General features: G+C 50.3%; 1 long non-coding RNA gene across 1 annotated transcript; it reads right to left on the bottom strand.

Annotated features, from left to right (window-relative positions):
• Positions 1 to 8189: 8189 nt before the first annotated feature.
• Positions 8190 to 14510, bottom strand: LOC139187292 (uncharacterized). The gene is made up of 2 exons (XR_011570837.1): positions 10145 to 14510; positions 8190 to 9642 (listed from the first exon to the last, which is right to left on the bottom strand). It is a non-coding gene; the product is annotated as an uncharacterized lncRNA (long non-coding RNA).
• Positions 14511 to 18032: the final 3522 nt, after the last annotated feature.

Below are 18032 nucleotides of genomic sequence, written 5' to 3'. Positions count from 1 at the left end.
GGAAGAGTCCTGGAAGACAGTGGTGGAAGGGAAGGATAAGAAAGCCAAGTACAGAATACTTGGGAACCCAGTGTCTAAAGGACAGATGGAGTGAGAGGAGCTGATGAAGGAAGAACGAGCTTTAGGAGAAGAACCAGGAGAAAGTGGATGGATGGTTTTGCAAAGGAAGTGTCAGACGGTATGAAGGTCAGGATTGGAGTCCAGGACTCAAAAATGTCCCTGGGGGACTTCCCTGGGGGTCCAGTGGCTAAGACTCTATGCTCCCAAGGCAGGGGGCCTGAGTTCCATCCCTGGTCAGGGAAGTAGATCCTACATACTGCACCTAGAGATCCCGACTGTTACATCTAAAACCCAGCAGACCCAAATAAATAAATATTTTTTTTAAAAATGCCCCTAGGCCTAGCATCTTGAGGGGTGTTGTGTGTCCTTCAGAGCGGGGCAGCAGCCAGATAGCAAGAGTTCAGGGATAATTGGGAGTAGGTGGAGTTAGAACTGTGTAGACCTCTCTGAAGAAACTTGGCTGCAAAGGGAAGGAGACAGATAACCAGAGGGAATTGTGGGTACAACCCGGAGGGAACAATCTCCTCTGTTTTGTTTTTAAAGTTGAAGAGGGAATTCCCTGGTGGCCCAGTGGTTAAGACTTCATGCTTCCAATACAAGGGGCGCAGGTTTGATACCTGGTTGGGGAAATAAGATCTCACATTATTGTGCCGTGCTGTGCCTTGCCATGCAGCCAAAAAAATTTTTTTAATAAAGTAGAATAAAGCATGTTTAAAACATAAACTAAAGATAAAGAGAACGGAAGGCATAATTTATGGGGAGGCTCCCGGAGGAGGGAGAAGATGGCACTCAGAAGTGGAGGTATTAGCCTGTGGCGGTAAGAACGACACTTTCCAGCAGAGAAGAGAATAGGAGCAATGGTGCAGAGAAATCTTATACCTTTTGGAGGAGGGGGGGGACAGGGGTGGAGAGAAATGGGTTGGGGAAGGCTGGGAGATGAAAGAAGAAAGCTAAGGGAGCTCCCTCCTGAATATCTCTGCTTTCCCTGGAAAGTAGAAAGCTCACTGGGGAGGGAGGTTTGGGGCCTGAAGAGCTGTTGGGGGAGAGGAAGACACAGCTACCAAGAACCCTGAGGAAGACTGTGTTTGGAGGAGACGGACAGCTGAGAGTGGGGACCACTGGTCTTCAGGGCCACAGACTGTGTTAGTCAGGGTTCTCCAGAGAAACAGAACCAACAGGATGTGTATATATAGACAGATTTATTTTAAGGAATTGGCTCATGAAGTTGTGGAGCCTTGGCAAGTTCAAAATCTGATGGGAGAGGCGGGCAGGTTGGAGACTCAGGAAAAGAGTTGCAATTTTGGAGTCCAAAGGGAGTCTTGTTGGCAGAATTCCTTCCTTCTAGTGGGGAGAGGGTGGAGGTCACCTTAGCTACATTAGAACCTTCAACCTTCACCCATATTGTGAGAGAATCTACTTTACTCAAAGTCCACTAATTTAAATGTTGCTGCTGCTGCTGCTGCTGCTGCTAAGTCGCGTCAGTCGTGTCCGACTCTGTGCAACCCCATAGACAGCAGCCCACCAGGCTTCCCCGTCCCTGGGATTCTCCAAGCAAGAACACTGGGGTGGGTTGCCGTTTCCTTCTCCAATGCATGAAAGTGAAAAGTGAAAGTGAAGTCGTTCAGTCGTGTCCAACTTTAGCGACCCCTTGGACTGCAGCCTACCAGGCTCCTCCATCCATGGGATTTTCCAGGCCAAAGTACTGGAGTGGGGTGCCATTGCCTTCTCCGAATTTAAATGTTAATCTCATCCAAAAAACACCATCACAGAAATATCCAGAATAATGGCTTGACCAAATATCTGGGCAACATGGCCCAGCCTGGTTGACACATACAATTAACCATCATACAGACCTTGACATGTTGGGAGTTTTTCAAATTACTCAACAGCTGGAATGTAGAAATGATAAAACTGTCTGGTTGTGGTGACTCAGGGTTAGGGTTTTCAAGGCATGGAAAGTTGAGGGTATTGGCAAGAGTGGCGGGATGGAGAAAAGATCTAGGCTGGTTTCAAGAAGGAGCAATAGATAGGACAGGAAAGAGGATGGAAGGAGCGGGTGTTCAGTGAGGTCAAGGTAGAACAAGGCGTGGGGGAGGCGAAGGAGCAGGGCTTCGTGGACGTGGCAGGAGGTGACGTGGGGCTGAGGCGGGGCTAGGTGGCGGCTGAGGAGACAGAGCCAAGGTCTTCACTGCAGCTGGATGGGATCAAAGTGTTGTGAGGCTGGCAGGGGCTGCAGACCCGGTGTCTCCAGGGTCCAGGCAGATAACAGAAGTAGTAAAACCAGGTGGGTGAGACTGGGGCCAACCGGAGAGAGTGTAGCAATACGAACTCTGTCTACTGAAAGACTTGCTCTGGGGAAGGGGAACATAGTATGGTACCGCCTCCGCGCTTTTTCAGGAGAAGCCATAAATCTGAATTTTTTTGTAAAATGATCGTATTTTCAAATTTTAAACTACGCATATATTAGGAAAATGCATTTTGTGAGCCAAACAATATATACCTCCGAGGCCAGCTTTGCCCTGGGGTCCCCAGGTTGTGTCATCTGGGACACAGGATGTTGGAAAGGTATTTGAGGCTGGGGCAGAAAGGCTGGAGGGTGTGGAAGCAACCCTTCCAGGGGTTGCTTCTAGGGGTTCAGTGCAGCCAGTGGGTGGGATCCTAGGCAGGAGGGTTTGCAGTGGAAGGAGTGGGTGCAGAGGTGAAGGAGCAACTGCCCTGCCACTTCCACAGACAGCAGGAGCCTCCAACAGGGTTTGAGCAGGGAAGTCGCATAATTCATTCTAGTTGTAGAAAAATTACTGAAAGAGTAGGTGGAGGCTTGATTGTGGGGTAATTAAGCTTCTCCTTAGGCTGAAGGAGAGCTAATCCATACAAGAAATAATGATGGCCCGAATTAATTTATTCAATAAATGTTTATTAAATGCCTTTGCATCAGTCACTGTGCTAAGTGCTGGACATTCAGAGGTGAACAAGACATTGTGCTCCCTTAAATTATGGCCCAGTGGGAGATACTGAAGAGGCCACTACTCACTGTATCAGGGTTTTAGTGGAAGATGTAACAATAACAGCTATTATTTATTGAGTACTTAACAACATGCCAGGCACTGTACTAATCCATTATGTTTATTTTCTTGTTTATCCTCATGACAACCTCTATTATTATTGTCCTTATTTTATTTTTTATAATAGTTAAAAAACATTTATATATATGGCTGTGCCTTGTCTTAGTTGCATCATGAGGAATCTTTTATTTGTGGCATGCAAACTCTTAGCTGTGGCATATGAAATCTAGTTTCCCAACCAGGGGTTGAACCGGAGCCCCCTGCACTGGGAGCGGGGAGCCTTAACCACTGGACCACCAGGGAAGGCTCCCTCCTTATTTTATTAATGAGGAATCTAAGGTCAGAGAACTTAAGTGACTTGCCAGAGAGACACTTCACAGAAGGGGCCTGGGCAGTTCCAAAGGGCTTCCCAGAGGAAGTGGTGATTAAGTGAAGACCTGAAGGTTGAGTAGGAATTAGCAGTGTGAAGGCAGTGGGGGAGGAGTGGAGAGGGGAGATTGTTCTAGGCTGTTAGGGACCAAAGTTAGGGAATGGGCCCATCGGTGGGGGGCAAGGTGGGGTTGTGTTAGAGTGGATTTTGAGAGAGTCACTGGAGAAGTAACTGGGATCAGATAAAAAGTTTTGTAAGCCCCATTAAGCAATTTTAGTTTTTTAAAATATGATTTATTTTTGGCTGTGCTGGGTCTTCATTGTTGCACGTGGGCTCTCTAGTTGTGGTGAATGGGGGCTACTCTAGTCGCGGTGCCTGGGTTTCTCATTGCGGTGGTTTCTCTTGTGGAACTCTGGCCCTAGGGTGCTTGGGGTTCAGTAGTCATGGTGCATGGGCTTAGTTGCTCCAAAGTATGTGGAATCTTCCTGGACCAGAGATTGAACCCGTGTCTCCTGCACTGCAGGTGGACTGTCAACCGCTGGACCACCAGGAAAGTTCTAAGCAATTTTAATTTTTATCCTAAGGCTAAAAGGAAGCCCTTGAAAGGTTTTAACCTGGAGAGCGTCATGATCAGATTTGTATCTTATAAAGATGGCTTTTGCTGCAATGCAGAGATTTTGTTGGCTGAACAGCTGGGAGATATTTTGGACATCTCTGATACGCTGTGGAGATAAGATTCCAGGCAAAAGATGATAGAAGAGGAGATTTGGGGGTGATGGTTGGGCTGGGAAGGCTGTGGAGAGGGGTGAAGAACAGAGTTAATTAATGATGCTTCCCAGGTCCTGGCTGGGGCATCTGGGTGGAGGATGGCAGCGTCACTAGCTGGGCATGCGTCGGGGTGGGAGGGGCAGATTTGTGGAAAGGGGGTGGAGATCACTGAACTTGCTGAGTTGAGGTGCTGGAGGACACCCAGGTGGAGTGTATGGAAGGTGGGCGGGTGCGTTTTCTGGAGCCCCAAGGGTTGTCGGCTCAGGTGTGACAGCTGCAATCTTGGAGAGAAGGATGTGCCAAGTAAGAGGACAAGGTCAAGGAGAGAAACTAGGGAACACCAATACTATGGGCAGAGGAACAGAGGAGCCTGCAAAGGAGATTGAGTGCGTGAGTGCACGCATGCTTCGTAGCTTCAAATGTGTCCGACTCTTGGCGACCCTATGGACTGTAGCCCGCCAGGCTCCTCTGTCCATGGGATTGTCCAGGCAAGAATACTGGAGTGGGTTGCCATTTCCTTCTCAGGGGAATCTTCCTGACCCAGGGACTGAACCTGAGTCTCTTTTGTCTCCTGCATTGGCAGGCGGATTCTTTACCTTCAGTGCCAACTGAGGAGACTGAGAAGCTTCCCAAAAGGAAAAGAGAAGAACCAGGAGAGGTATCCCAGGTACAGAAAGGAGAACATTTCTAGGAGGCATGCTCCCCATCTAGTTGGTGCTCAGCAAATAAAGAGCCATGACGTGTGCTCTTTGCATGTGGCAAGTAGGAGTCATGGGGACTGCTTCAGACTAGGGGTACTCCTGAGTGAGGGGGACTGGGCTGGGCATGAGGGTGTTGAAGGCTGGCAGGTCTGGGAGGAGTTGGGTCTGAGGCTCGGCAAAGGGCTAGTTGACCAGACAGTCTGGGGAGGGCAGGTGTGAAGGAGGACACCGAAGAGGCTTTTTCTCAACCCCCACCCTCCTTCAGTCCAAACCCTTTTGGGTCTCAAACCTGTGGGGTCAGGAGGGCCATCCTGGATGTTGGTGGCTTGTGGAAGAGATGGTGTGAAATGAAGCAACAGAAGTGCGTTGATCTAGATCAGCTTTCCCTCAGGCCTCAGGAGGAAGGAGCTTTACCCCCGCCCCCGCCCCCCTCCTCAACCTCCTCTACAGGGGTGGGGGGCAGGGACCTGGGATCTCCAGCTCAGAGACAAGCTGGAGCCATTACAGGCACACACACATTATACACACACACACACACACACACACACACTTCCTGGTTAGGGTGTGGCTCAAGCCAGCCCCCAGAGAGAGTTGTTTCAAGGTAGCCAGGTGGGCCAGAGGGCCAGAATCCCCTTGAATCCCAGGGCACCCTCCTGAGGGGGAGGGGTGGTCTTGGCAGAACTGCCCAGGCCACAGCCCCAGACTTGGCCTTCTCCCACCTCCCCAGGCCCTGTTTAATATGCGCATCAGCTACGGTGCCCTTTGCAAAACTGTTATTTGTACAGAAGCCCGAGGGAGGGGGAGGGAAGCCGCGCCCCGCTTCGCCCCCTCCAGGCACTTCACTTGCAGGGACCTGCAGTCAAATACCAGCCCCCGGTCCCTCTGGCTCACTAGCTCAGAGACTTGCAAACCGAGACCGCCGGTTCCCCGGCTCCCCACGTGGCCGCACTGGAGTTCCCCCGCAGCACTGCCGGAAATGGTCTGGCCTCTGCGCTTCCCCCACTCCCACGGTCCTCCCCGCCTCAGCCCGTCCTCCCCACCTCAGCCCTTCCTCCCGACTCCCGCAGCCCGGAGCTCAGAGCACCCCGGCGCCTCCCACTGAGCCCAGAGTCTGGCCGCTGTGGTGTATTTTCCTCCGGTTTCCCCAACTCTATCTCTCAGAACAGGATGAGAGCCCCTAACTCATCTACCCCTCCCCTCCCCACCCCCAACAGCGCCCATCCTGCCCCGTCCAGTCCGAAGTGGGTGCAGGAAAAGCCAGGGACCTCGACACAGGTTCTACAAGGTAGGCAGAGGGCTAGGAAGGGAGGAAATGGCTTTGGAGGAGATGGGCTCCACTGTGCCCCACTCTGGCTGCTGCTTGCCAGCCTGGGGCCTTGTTCGAAGTTTCCTGCCTACCAGTGGAGGCGATCAAATCTACCTCCAAGGGCTGTGCTGCAGACGGAATGTAACAACGCCTGAGGTGCCCAACACAGTGTTTGGCACATAGTAGGTGCTTAAAACAAGTTCCCTACCCTCTCTTCACTGATGAAGAGTTAGAATGACAGAAACTAGGGTCTATGGAGCAAACTCTCCAAGAGCCTAGGAAGCCCGGGGTAGGGGGGTGCCTGGGGCCCTCCTTCACTCCTCGCTCCCCACTGGCCTCCCCACTGGCCACACAAGACCTCTGAGAAAGGCATTCCTATGGATTAAGGAGGTCTGGTGGGGAGGGCCTGAGGTGGGGACACTGCCTCTGGATCTTGAGCAACCCGCCCTCTTCACTCCCCCAACTCATAATCCAATTTATATTCCTACTCCCTCCTCTGGACCCATCACCATGGCAACAGTTTTCTCAGTTGCACTTCATCAGTTTCTCAGCAAATCTTTTTTTCTGCCCCCCTCCTTGAGTCTTGTTTTCTCTTCTATCAGTCTGCCTTTTCCTGTACCCATGGTGCTCACCTTTCCCCACTCCCCCACCTCCCCCACCCCACCCTTCAGCTTTTCTGTTTCTCTCTTGCAGCTCACTTTGTCCCTGCCTACCCCTGTGTCTACACCTTCCCCTTCGTCTTTTCCTTCTCAAGTCCAGGATTATAGCAACAAGCTAGAGTCTATTGGCTGGACAAGAGCTTGAATTCCTTCTGACATCAGGGTAGAAAAGCAGAGGGTTGTGGAGGGACACAGTTGGGTTTCCGTGGGCTCTGGACAGAGGTCAGTGATGCGAAGGTGGATGGAAGGTCTCCTCTCTATTCAATTCTGACCAGGGGGCAGGAAATGGGAGTGGGGGCACGGGATCAGACAGTTTCTTCAGTCCCAAACAGAATCAGTGTGGCTCTGGGAGGTCCTGCATGGCACAGTCCTTGGTTCACTTCCCAACTCACCCTCAGAGACCTCACGCCATGCCTACAACACCCACTGGCATGGGGTGTGTCCCAAATACATGAATCTGGCTCTGACTTCTCTCCAGGCTTTACTCAAGTCTCTTACATCCTCGGGGTCAGAACCAGGGTATACATCTCATCATGCTTGATTCAACAACTCTAACCATGAACCTGTCTTCTGAACACCATCACCCCTCCTTATAGTACTTCCTCATCACCACCCAGTGTAAAAACATTGGTGCTACCTGTGAGTCCTCTCTCTCTGCCATCCTCCATATGTAACTAGAGTTCAAGAGGTATCAATTCTTTGTAAGAGGAGAATCTGCTTCTATCCCTGTACCCTTTCATCTAGATGACCTGAGACCAAGTGCCCAGTGAGTCATTTGGGGCTCTCCCTATAGCCTCATTCTCTCCTGGGCCTCCTAGAAAGATAGTCTCCTCTTAGAAACCAAACCCATCTGAAACATGACTTTCTTCTCTCCTTTTTTTGTCTACCTGATTTAAGTGTGCGTGCTCAGTTATGTCTGACTCTTTGCGACCTCGTGGACTGTAGCCTGCCAGGCTCCTCTGTCCATAGGATTTCCCAGCAAGAATACTGGAATGGATTGCCATTTTCTAGGGGATCTTCCCTACCCAGGGACCAAACCGATGTCTCCTACGTTGGCAGGTGAATTCTTTACCACTGAGCCATCTGGGAAAGCCTGATTTATTGAACACCCATTATGTATTAGGCTCTTCATATATGTCATTTAATTTAATCTTCACCCTAAACTATAAAGTAGGTATCATTTTACAGAAGAAGGAATTGATGCTCAGAGTGGTTAATTTGTCCAAGTTCTACAGCTAGTAAGCAATAAGGCTAGGACTCAAGTCCAGATCTGTGGAGTTCCACAGTTAGTGTTTTATTCTGTTGCTATACCTATAGTCTGCTTCCATGTCACTCTTCTACTCAAAAACTCTGTTGTGGTTCTGAGCCTTCTGACTTTCTTAATCTTCTATTAGGCTTGTGAGGTTCATTATGATCTGACCCATTCCACCTACAAGACCCTGGATCTTGCTGCTTCTCAGTATGACATGGACTGGTATCAACCAGGAACATTTGTTTGCTTTAGGACTTGCTTTCATCTCTGTCCTGTTAAATATTTTTTAGATAGTGTATATGAAAATATAGTATCACATTTCACAGAGATAAACCTCAAGGTATAGTAAACGCTTTGAAAGACAGGGTAAGGATCCAAATATCATCTCCATGCGTAGGATGGTAGGAAAACCTAACAAGATGAAATGATCAGAGATCTGTGTAAGATCTCAGCAACACACAGAGACTACACGTGTCTTAGAGGCAGTTCAGGTAAAACAGAATCGGGGGGGTTAGTAAATTCAGTCCGAGTCATCATCGTAACATGGTCACCAAAAGTGAATCCAAGTTTAAGCCATATTAATAGAGGTATAGTTTTTGGAATAAAGGAGAGGATTGATAGTCCTGCTTTACTTTAAGCAGGCCAGGTGTCATTGTGGGCATAACATTAGTGAACTGGGAATGTTTAGGCCAGAGAAAAGAAGAGTCTGAAATCATTAAAGCTTAGATATATGAAGGGCCAGGAGGTAATTCATGGACTAATGAATAGAGACCACTAGGAGATAGAATTCAGCTCAAAGGAAGGAAAAACAGATGTTCATAAGTGGAACGGACTGTCCCATTACTAGAGATATTCATCAAGATGCTGATATACTGCTTGCTTGGGATGTTAACAGAGAGTTGAGAATCAGCAAGAATTAGAGTTAGGTAGTTGGTCTTTGACAGAGAAGGCAATGGCAACCCACTCCAGTACCTCTTGCCCGGAAAATCCCATGGATGGAGGAGCCTGGTAGGCTGCAGTCCATGGGGTCTCGAAGAGTTGGCACGACTGAGCGACTTCACTTTCACTTTTCACTTTAATGCATTGGAGAAGGAAATGGCAGCCCACTCCAGTGTTCTTGCCTGGAGAATCCCAGGGATGGCAGAGCCTGGTGGGCTGCCGTCTATGGGGTCGCACAGGGTCAGACACGACTAAAGCGACCTAGCAGCAGCAGCAGCAGCAGTTGGTCTTTGAGACCCCTTCCCACCAGGATCTGTGATTCCTCCTGCTTCGGCTCCATCTGCGCCCCTCACCTCTGTGCTCCCTGGTACCTGAGGTCAGTTTCCTGTTTCTCTTCCATGTCGACCAAAGGATGCAACCAGTGCAGGTTGCATCAACCCCGCATCTTTTAATGCTTTAGCATCTTTTATTGTTCTTTAGTTGTCCCCATTTTATAAGCTTCTTTAGGGCAGGTGCCTTTATTATCTGTTACAGGATAAAAACTTATTAACCAATGACTGTTCTCAGACTCCCTCTGCCCTGCAGCCCCTCACCCCCGAGATAATTTTATCCCTCATTTGTTGTTGGAAATCTTGTCGTGGCCTGCTCAGGGCTTTTGTAACATAGAGCTGGGAGAATAGGAGGTGACAGATAAGACTAGAGAGACAGAAGACAGGTAACTTTCTTGTGTGTTAGGGAGAATCTGGGTAATGGGTGAAGGAAAAAAGGAAATAATGAAACCTGAGAGGCTAAGCTACTCTAGGAAAAAGTAAAAAGAAGGTGACTGGTGAAAGAGACAGAAAACCTTTTTGAATATAAAGAACAGAGAGAGGCAGAGAAGGGGACTGATTTTGGGTTTGCAGTGAGCAATTTAACTGTTGCAAGGTTTAGCAGAATAGAAGAGGAAAGGGAATTTGAACAAGATGTGCTGTAGGTTAAGAACTGGACCACCTTCAAGAGATAAAAGTAAATACTGCTCTGTGGTTACCTGAATGGGAAGGAAGTCCAAAAGGGAGGGGCTATATGTATACATATAGCTGATTCACTTTGCTGTACAGTGCTGTGCTAAGTTGCTTCAGTCCTGTCTGACTCTTCAGGACACCATGGACTGCAACTTGCCAGGCTCCTCTGTCCACGGGATTCTCCAGGCAAGAACACTGGAGTGGGTTGCCATGCCCTTCTCCAGGGGATCTTCCTGGCCCAGGGATCAAACTGGAGTCTCTTACATCTAACCTGCATTGGCAGGTGAGTTCTTTACCTGTAGTGGCACAGAAGAAACTGAAAGAACATTGTAAAGCAACTATAGTCCAATAAAAATTTAAAAAAAGAAAAAAAAAGAGATACAAGTAAAAACTGTGATTCCTTTTCGAGATTATTCTCGTTATTTGGGACCCCAGAATACACTCAGGCTACACATTTGTCACTTTCATACAACCTGGCATGGTATCAAGGTATCAGAGCCTGCATCAAGCAGCACCTAGTTTCTGCAGATAGAGCGGACATAGTCCTGGGGTTATGGGGTCCTGCAAAAAGGCAGAAAGTGAACTGAAAGTGTTAGTTGCTCAGTTGTGTCTGACTCTTTGGGACCCCATGGACTGTAGCCTTCCAGGCTCCTCCGTCCATGGGATTTTTCCAGGCAAGAATACTGGAGTGGATTGCCATTTCCTTCTCCAGGGGATCTTCCTGACCCAAGGATTCAACCCAGGTCTCCTGCATTGCAGGCAGACTCTTTACTATCTGTGCCACTGGGGAAGCCCGAAAAGGTAGAAAGGTTTAAGCTTTTACCCTACTTCAGAGTTATAGCTTTAAAAAACACATCCTAATCTGAGATTTCAAGTTACAAATGCTCCTGGAGTTAGAATTTGCTATAGGTCTCGACAGATGGTGAAAACGAGGCCCAGGGAAGTTAATCAACTTGCTCAGAGTCACAGAGCAGATTTTAGGCCTGGGAATATGCCTGGCCCAAGGCTCTGTCTACAATCCTGGGATGCCTTTTTAGATTGAGTCAGAAATCTACGTGCATGTAAATAGGGTCATGATGAGAGAGGAAAGGGTGGCTGGGAGACTGGGAGTTCTGAGTACCCCTCCCTCTGTTCAGAGCCATGTACCAGGCTCTGGGGGATGTCCAGATAAGGAGGCCAAGCCTGCCTTCCCAGATCTTATGGCCTCACAGGGAAATGAGCCAGACGCAGGAAGAAGTCCAATGGAAAGTTGGAAGCAAGTGCTGCAGTGGTGTCGTGGAAAGAGTCTGGACTGGGAGTGAGGAGACCCGGGCGCCCCTTCCAGCTGTCACTCACCAGCCATGTGATTTCAGGCCTGTCCTTTTACCACCCTCTGCCTCAGTTTCCTTACCTCTGAACATCCTATCTCTTCAAAATAAAAGCTCTGTGGTGCTACATGGGCTTCCCTAGTAGCTCAAATGGTAAAGAATCTGCCTGCAATGCAGGAAACACAGGAGATGCAGGTTCCATCCCTGGGTCAAGAAGATCCCCTGGAGAAGGGAATGGCAACCCACTCCAGTATTCTTGCCTGGAGAATCCCCATGGACAGAGGAACCTGCAGTCCATGGGATCACAAAGAGTTGGACGTGGCTGAGTGAGGGAAGAGCAAATTAATGCAGCTTCATTATATTGATATTTAGGGGGTGCTGTCCCCCAGGGCTCACCCCTTCTAGCACAACCTCAGAAAGGTTCTTGCTTTGAGTTGATGACAAGAATTAAATGTTCCCAGGATTCACAACTGCCAGGCAACCTGGTAAGTGAGTAGGAGGTGACTCAAGTGGCTTTCTCTAGGCCCTGCCTCCGCCAGCCTTTCCTAGGCTTATGAACTCTGCCTTCTATTCCCAAGCTGGCCAGAGCCACGTGATTGTTTTTCTCTGAACAAACTAAGCCTGCTATTTAACTGCTATCTTCTTGATAAAAAAGAGCCTGGAGATAAGCGCATCCAACTCCCTTGTTTTTTGAAGAAACTAAGGTCCAGAGATGAGACTGACTAGTCCAAGGTCATATGCTCTTGGCTTTCCAGCTAGTCTCCTTTCTTTTGGAACTTGGAGAACTTAATAGAAATGGATTGTTGGGGAATGTAGCCTTGGCGATCTCTCTCTTTTTTAAAAAAATATTTATTTATTTTTAAAATTCATTTTTATTTTTATCTGGCCTGCGTCTTTGCCACTGCGCATGTTGGCTGGTGAGCAGGGGCTACTCTGCTAGTTGCGGTGGGCGGGCTTCCCTTGTTTCAGAGCAAGGGCTCAAGAGCACTGGCTCAGGAGTTGGTGCACGGGCTTAGTTGTTCCGCTGCATGTAGTATCTTCCCAGACCAGGGATCGACAAGCAATAAAACCCATGTGCCCTGCCTTGGCCTTCAGATTCTTAACCCCTGGACCACCAGGGAAGTCCTCAATAGATATTTTTTGAACAAATAAGTAGATGTCAGAGAAGGATTCCTGGAGGAGTCAGGTATCATAGCCTCCAAGTAGAACAGGATTGTCCTTGGTTGGGTGAACTGCTTGTGGGAAAGGAAGTCTTAGATAGAAGATAATGGGAAATGGGGGAGGGAAGGAAGTGAGGCAATTAGGGGGAAAAATGGAGAAAGGAACCCTTGAACGTCACAGCCTCTGCTAACCTGGGAGGGTTTCTGGGTAGAGGGGAGGAAAGGTGTTAGCCCTGCCTGCGATAGGAAGAAATCGTTGTCAGCACCTCAAATCCATCAAGAGGCCTCCTTAATGGAGGAGAAATCTGAAGGCAACTGAGCTTGGGGGAGGGACACTGATGGGGGAATCATGTAGCTGATAGGAGTGTTGAAGCCTGGCTAGAGGTCTGCTTTTGCTGCTGGGGTCTGGAGGGAAGCAGACTGCAGGGAGTTCTGGGAAGGCCTGGGACATAGAAAAGAAGATGAGGGACAGCTTCCCTCTACTGCCCCCCTTCATTAGGCTGAGATTCTGGCAGGATAGGGTGTCTTCTATTTTTTCCTATCCTCCTCCAGGTGTCTGGGCACCTGGGACCCACAAGTAGAGTCCCTAGGGCAAACATCTGGAAGTTATTGAGGCAGCCTGATAAGTGAGGATGGCATGGCAGGGATTGTGGAAGCTCCACCAGCCTCCCCAGAGCATCCTCTGTCTCTCCGAAGGTGCTGCTCCTGCAGAAGGAGTACTCGAGCAGTCTCCAAAGTTTTCCTTCCACCAATCCCCACCTGAGTGCTTTTGCCAGGGACTGCTAAGCCAGGTGTAGCCACCAGGGGGCAAAAGAGCAGCCCTGAGGTCAGCGTCCCTCCGCTTCCCCACAGGCACACCTGAAGGCCAAGATGGGCGGTGCCTCACCTGGCTCTCACAGGGCGCCTGGGAGCTCCGTTAACCCCTTCCTGCCTAGACTGAGGCACTGCCTTCAGGCAGAGTCTTCCTTGCCCGAACTGGGCGCGCAAATCTGACGGCGGAGGAAGTGCTGCTTAGGAGGGGCTAGGGTGGAAGTGAAGTCAGGGTTTCGGCTCCTCGGGCTCTTGTCCTAGCTGGGGCTGGGGGAGGCTAGCATTCCCCGCCTCGGTTGGGTAGCTACTCCCCGCAGATGGGTGAAGGCGCCCTCTGGAATCCAAAGAGGCCCCGGGCTGCGGTCACCTGTGCGGGGCCTCGCGGGCGGGATGAGAACGCCGAGGCCACCACGGCACCCAGACTTCCGGGTTCCCTGCAGCCTTCTATCAGTCAGGGCTCTTTGCAGCAATTAGTCGGGGTGGCGGCGGGAGGGCGGCCAAAGGGAGGAGGAAGAGGCACCGAGGGTTAGGGTGGCGGGGGAGGGTAAGACAGTTAAGATTTGGCAGAAGAGCGGACTGGGTTACGCAGCTCTCAGGTGACGGTTTTTGTGGGTCGCTTTTCGAAGATTAGGCAGCTTTCCAGGGCTCTGACAAGACCGAGTTCCAGAGACTGCGTTCTGGGCCACAAGGTGTTAAGCCGTGGGTGGGAGTGGGGTCTGGAGTCCCTCCCTCTTGCCCTCCCTCACAAGCGTCACCACCTAGGAGTCCACCGGGCTGGCGCTCAAGGAGTTAAGTCTGCCTGCAATCTGCAAAGACTGGAGCCAGGGAGGGGGAGGAAGGGGGGAAGGAGGGGGTAGAGGACAAGGGTAAGCAGACTGCAGGGAGACAGCGCCAGGAACCCCCTCCCCAGGGACCTGGCCCCTAGGCCCCCAGCCCCAAAAGAGGCCCTGCCCTCCCCGGGGTCGTGCTCTCTCCCCCGCCGCCCTGCCTCCGCCCTCCAGCTTTGTGTCCCCAGGAGGGTGGGCTGCAGAATTTCCAGCCAAGCCTTGGCTGCCTGCTCAGTTTTTCCAAACCCTCCAGTCGGGGAAGGAGGGAGCCCTGTCAGGATAAGAGTCCCTCCCCCACTGCCCCTGTCGCCCCCTTTCCCAGCCTCCCTCTCCCTGCCCCCGCACGTTTTCCAAACTCCCCCAATCCGACCCTGGTCCCTACGCCCCCAATCCCCACCTCTATTGGCTCCCAAGTTCCAAGTTCAGGTTGGAAGGGGCCAAGTGGGTCCCACAATTCTGGAGAGGCGCTGGTAACACCGTACTCCTCAGGCCAACCCTGAGACCTGCTGGGCGCCCGCCGGACTCCCAGCCTGGCGCCCGCCCCGTCCCAGGACGTGGCCCCAAAGGCCACCGGGGAGGGCGGCCCAGGGGTCTCCCGCCCCGGAGTGGAGGCGGTGCCGGGGGCGCCGGTGGAGCTGGGCGGCGGGCCCTGTGCTGCTGGTGCCAGGCCCTGGGGCAGGCTTCGAGGAGGGGCAAAGTGTTCCGAGCTCTGGCACGGCTCTGTCCAGCAGGTCTATTATATAATAATCACCATCTATCAGGAAGCCAGGCAGCTGGAGTGAGTGGAGAAGCCAGGATGCCCAGATCCGCTCCTTCTCCAGGGCTCAGGAAGGTGTCTTCATCAAGGTGGGGGGTGTGACTGCAGCCCAGAGGTGAAACCAAGTTGGGGGTCTAGGGGCAAGTGAGGGGCGCTGGGCAGTCTGAAGGCGGCCCCCACAAGCCCCGCCCCAGGAAGCTGACTGACAGTGCTCTGAGCCAATGATTGAAGTCACTGTGGGGGTTCAAAGTTAACCCTTTCTTGGATTTTTTGTAGCTTAGGGGATAGAGTCCCTTCCCAGGAACTGTTCCCCAGTTCAGAATTCCTCCCACCTGCCCGAGATCGGCGATGAGTACCAGCTGGAGGGTCCTTTCATCCTCGTCATCCCAGGTAGAAATCTCAAATAATCAATAGCCCTAACACCGCCCACCCACTACCCCCACCCCAAAAGTTAATTGCATTACAAAATGTTGTTGTGTGTACACGTTGTGGTTCCAGAAACAGACCCGCATAACGCTGGCTCACCCACACTGCACCACGAACAGGCACTCTCACACAACGATACCCATGCCCGAACTTCCACCGACACTCGCTGACACACCTGTGACACTCCTCGTGACATAGTGACACAGAGATATGGGAAAACAAACGGTGATTCCCCGAACTTGCCAGTAGAGGGAGCCACTCTATTCCAGCAATGGGCCACCGGCCTCTCTCCTCTCCTCCTCGCTCTCTCCAGGGTTCCACCCAGAACTCGTGGCTGCCCAGAGCTGGGGCTCCGCATCCCAACCTGGAACCTACGCTGGGGCAATGAGTCACAGCCCCACCCAAGGGAGTGCTCTACATGGCACCTCCACGGACATGCCGAATACACTGGAACTTACAGTGTGCCACAATTAACTGACCCCTTGCAACATGGCCATCATTCCCTGCTACAAACATTGTTTTCTGGACCTGCTATGAACCCGCATGGTGCCAAATAGATAATCAACCCGTGTGTCTTGTCATGTATGTAAATGGGAAACTGACCCAAGTAATTGAATGGACCCTTCCTTCTAACAAGCAAATCTTCTTTGAGAAATAACCTTCTTGTCTTGTGGCTCATCTTATACCCTCAGGACCTAGAGAGGGGAGAGGAGATGAAACCCTACTTCTATGGGTCAGGTACCATCCTAGGCTCTGAGATCTTTTATACCAGAGCTGAGCCTCTCTGGGCTTTAGTTTTCTTTTTGTTTAAGTGAGAATAATACCTACCTCATAGAGCTGTGATGATTCAATCCCTGACCCAGCTTGATCTTAGCATAGCAGATAATAGATACTTGTCAAAGTTTTGTTGATTGGCTCAAAGCAGGATCAAGAGATAATGTGTATGAAAATGCTTTGTAAATGTCAATGTTAGGCACCCACAGGGAATGTTATCTTCTCTCAGGGTTTCTCCCCCTTTTCTACCTGTGCCTCCCCAGACCTTGCTCAGCGCTCAACTCCAGGTACCATCAACCCATCAAGTGAGTATTTCAGTCAGTTCAGTACAGTTCAGTCGCTCAGTCGTGTCCGACTCTTTGCGACCCCATGAATTGCAGCACACCAGGCCTCCCTGTCCATCACCAACTCCCGGAGTTCAGCCAAACTCATGTCCATCGAGTCGGTGATGCCATCCAGCCATCTCATCCTCTGTCGTCCCCTTCTCCTTCTGCCCCAATCCCTCCCAGCATCAGAGTCTTTTCCAATGAGTCAATTCTTCGCATGAGGTGGCCAAAGTACTGGAGTTTCAGCTTTAGCATCAGTCCTTCCAGTGAACATCCAGGACTGATCTCCTTCAGAATGGACTGGTTGGATCTCCTTGCAGTCCAAGGGACTCTCAAGAGTCTTCTCCAACACCACAGTTCAAAAGCATCAATTCTTCGGCGCTCAGCTTTCTTCACAGTCCAACTCTCACATCCATACATGACCACTGGCAAAACCATAGCTTTGACTAGACGGACCTTTGTTGGCAAAGTAATGTCTCTGCTTTTGAATATGCTATCTAGGTTGGTCATAACTTTCCTTCCAAGGAGTAAGTGTCTTTTAATTTCATGGCTGCAATCACCATTGCAGTGCTTTTGGAGCCCAGGAAAATAAAGTCTGACACTGTTTCCACTGTTTCCCCATCTATTTCCCATGAAGCGATGGGACCAGATGCCATGATCTTCGTTTTCTGAATGTTGAGCTTTAAGCCAACTTTTTCACTCTCCTCTTTCACTTTCACCAAGAGGCTTTTTAGTTCCTCTTCACTTTCTGCCATAAGGGTGGTGTCCCCCTGCATATCTGAGGTTATTGATATTTCTCCCGGCAATCTTGATTCCAGCTTGTGCTTCTTCCAGCCCAGCGCTTCTCATGATGTACTCTGCATAGAAGTTAAATAAGCAGGGTGACATACTCCTTTTCCTATTTGGAACCAGTCTGTTGTTCCATGTCCAGTTCTAACTGTTGCTTCCTGGCCTGCATATAGGTTTTTACTGGATCCCTATTATGAACCCAGCACTTGAGTGCTGTGGGTTTATGTAGAGGCATGGAAGGCATGGTCTGGGCCCTCAAGAATCTTTGGGGCAACGACATGCACACAGGAGAGTGAAGATAAAACATGCAAGTAGGTACTCAGCTGGATGACATAGATGTAATAGGTGGTCAAAAGAGTAGGAGGTCAAGAGCAGGGGAGAGCTCAGAGGAATCAAATCGCATGAGCAAAGGGGCTTGCTAGTGTCCTTCCTTCCTGAAGTGTCCATGCTTATTCCTTCTTGGTATTAATTCTGGGTGCTTGGGTACAGTGGGATCCAGGGAAAGTGCCCTGGGATAAAGAGACCCAAACTCTAGTCCTTGGCTTGCCACTTTCTATCAGTGTAACCCTGAGGAAGTCCTTAACTAATGCAAGCCTTGGTGTCCTCATCAGTGTGCGGGGGCCATAACATTTCTCACAGGTTTGTGGCAAACGTTGATATAACATATGTGAAATGCTTTTTTAAAGCCCTTTACTTCTTTTTCATTGGATCTATTCTCCTGTAAGGTCTTGGGTGTTT

This window comes from Bos indicus, chromosome 15 (genome assembly GCF_029378745.1).
Source record: "Bos indicus isolate NIAB-ARS_2022 breed Sahiwal x Tharparkar chromosome 15, NIAB-ARS_B.indTharparkar_mat_pri_1.0, whole genome shotgun sequence".
NCBI classification, from domain to species: domain Eukaryota; kingdom Metazoa; phylum Chordata; class Mammalia; order Artiodactyla; family Bovidae; genus Bos; species Bos indicus.
This window is presented reverse-complemented; position numbering and strand designations above follow the sequence as displayed.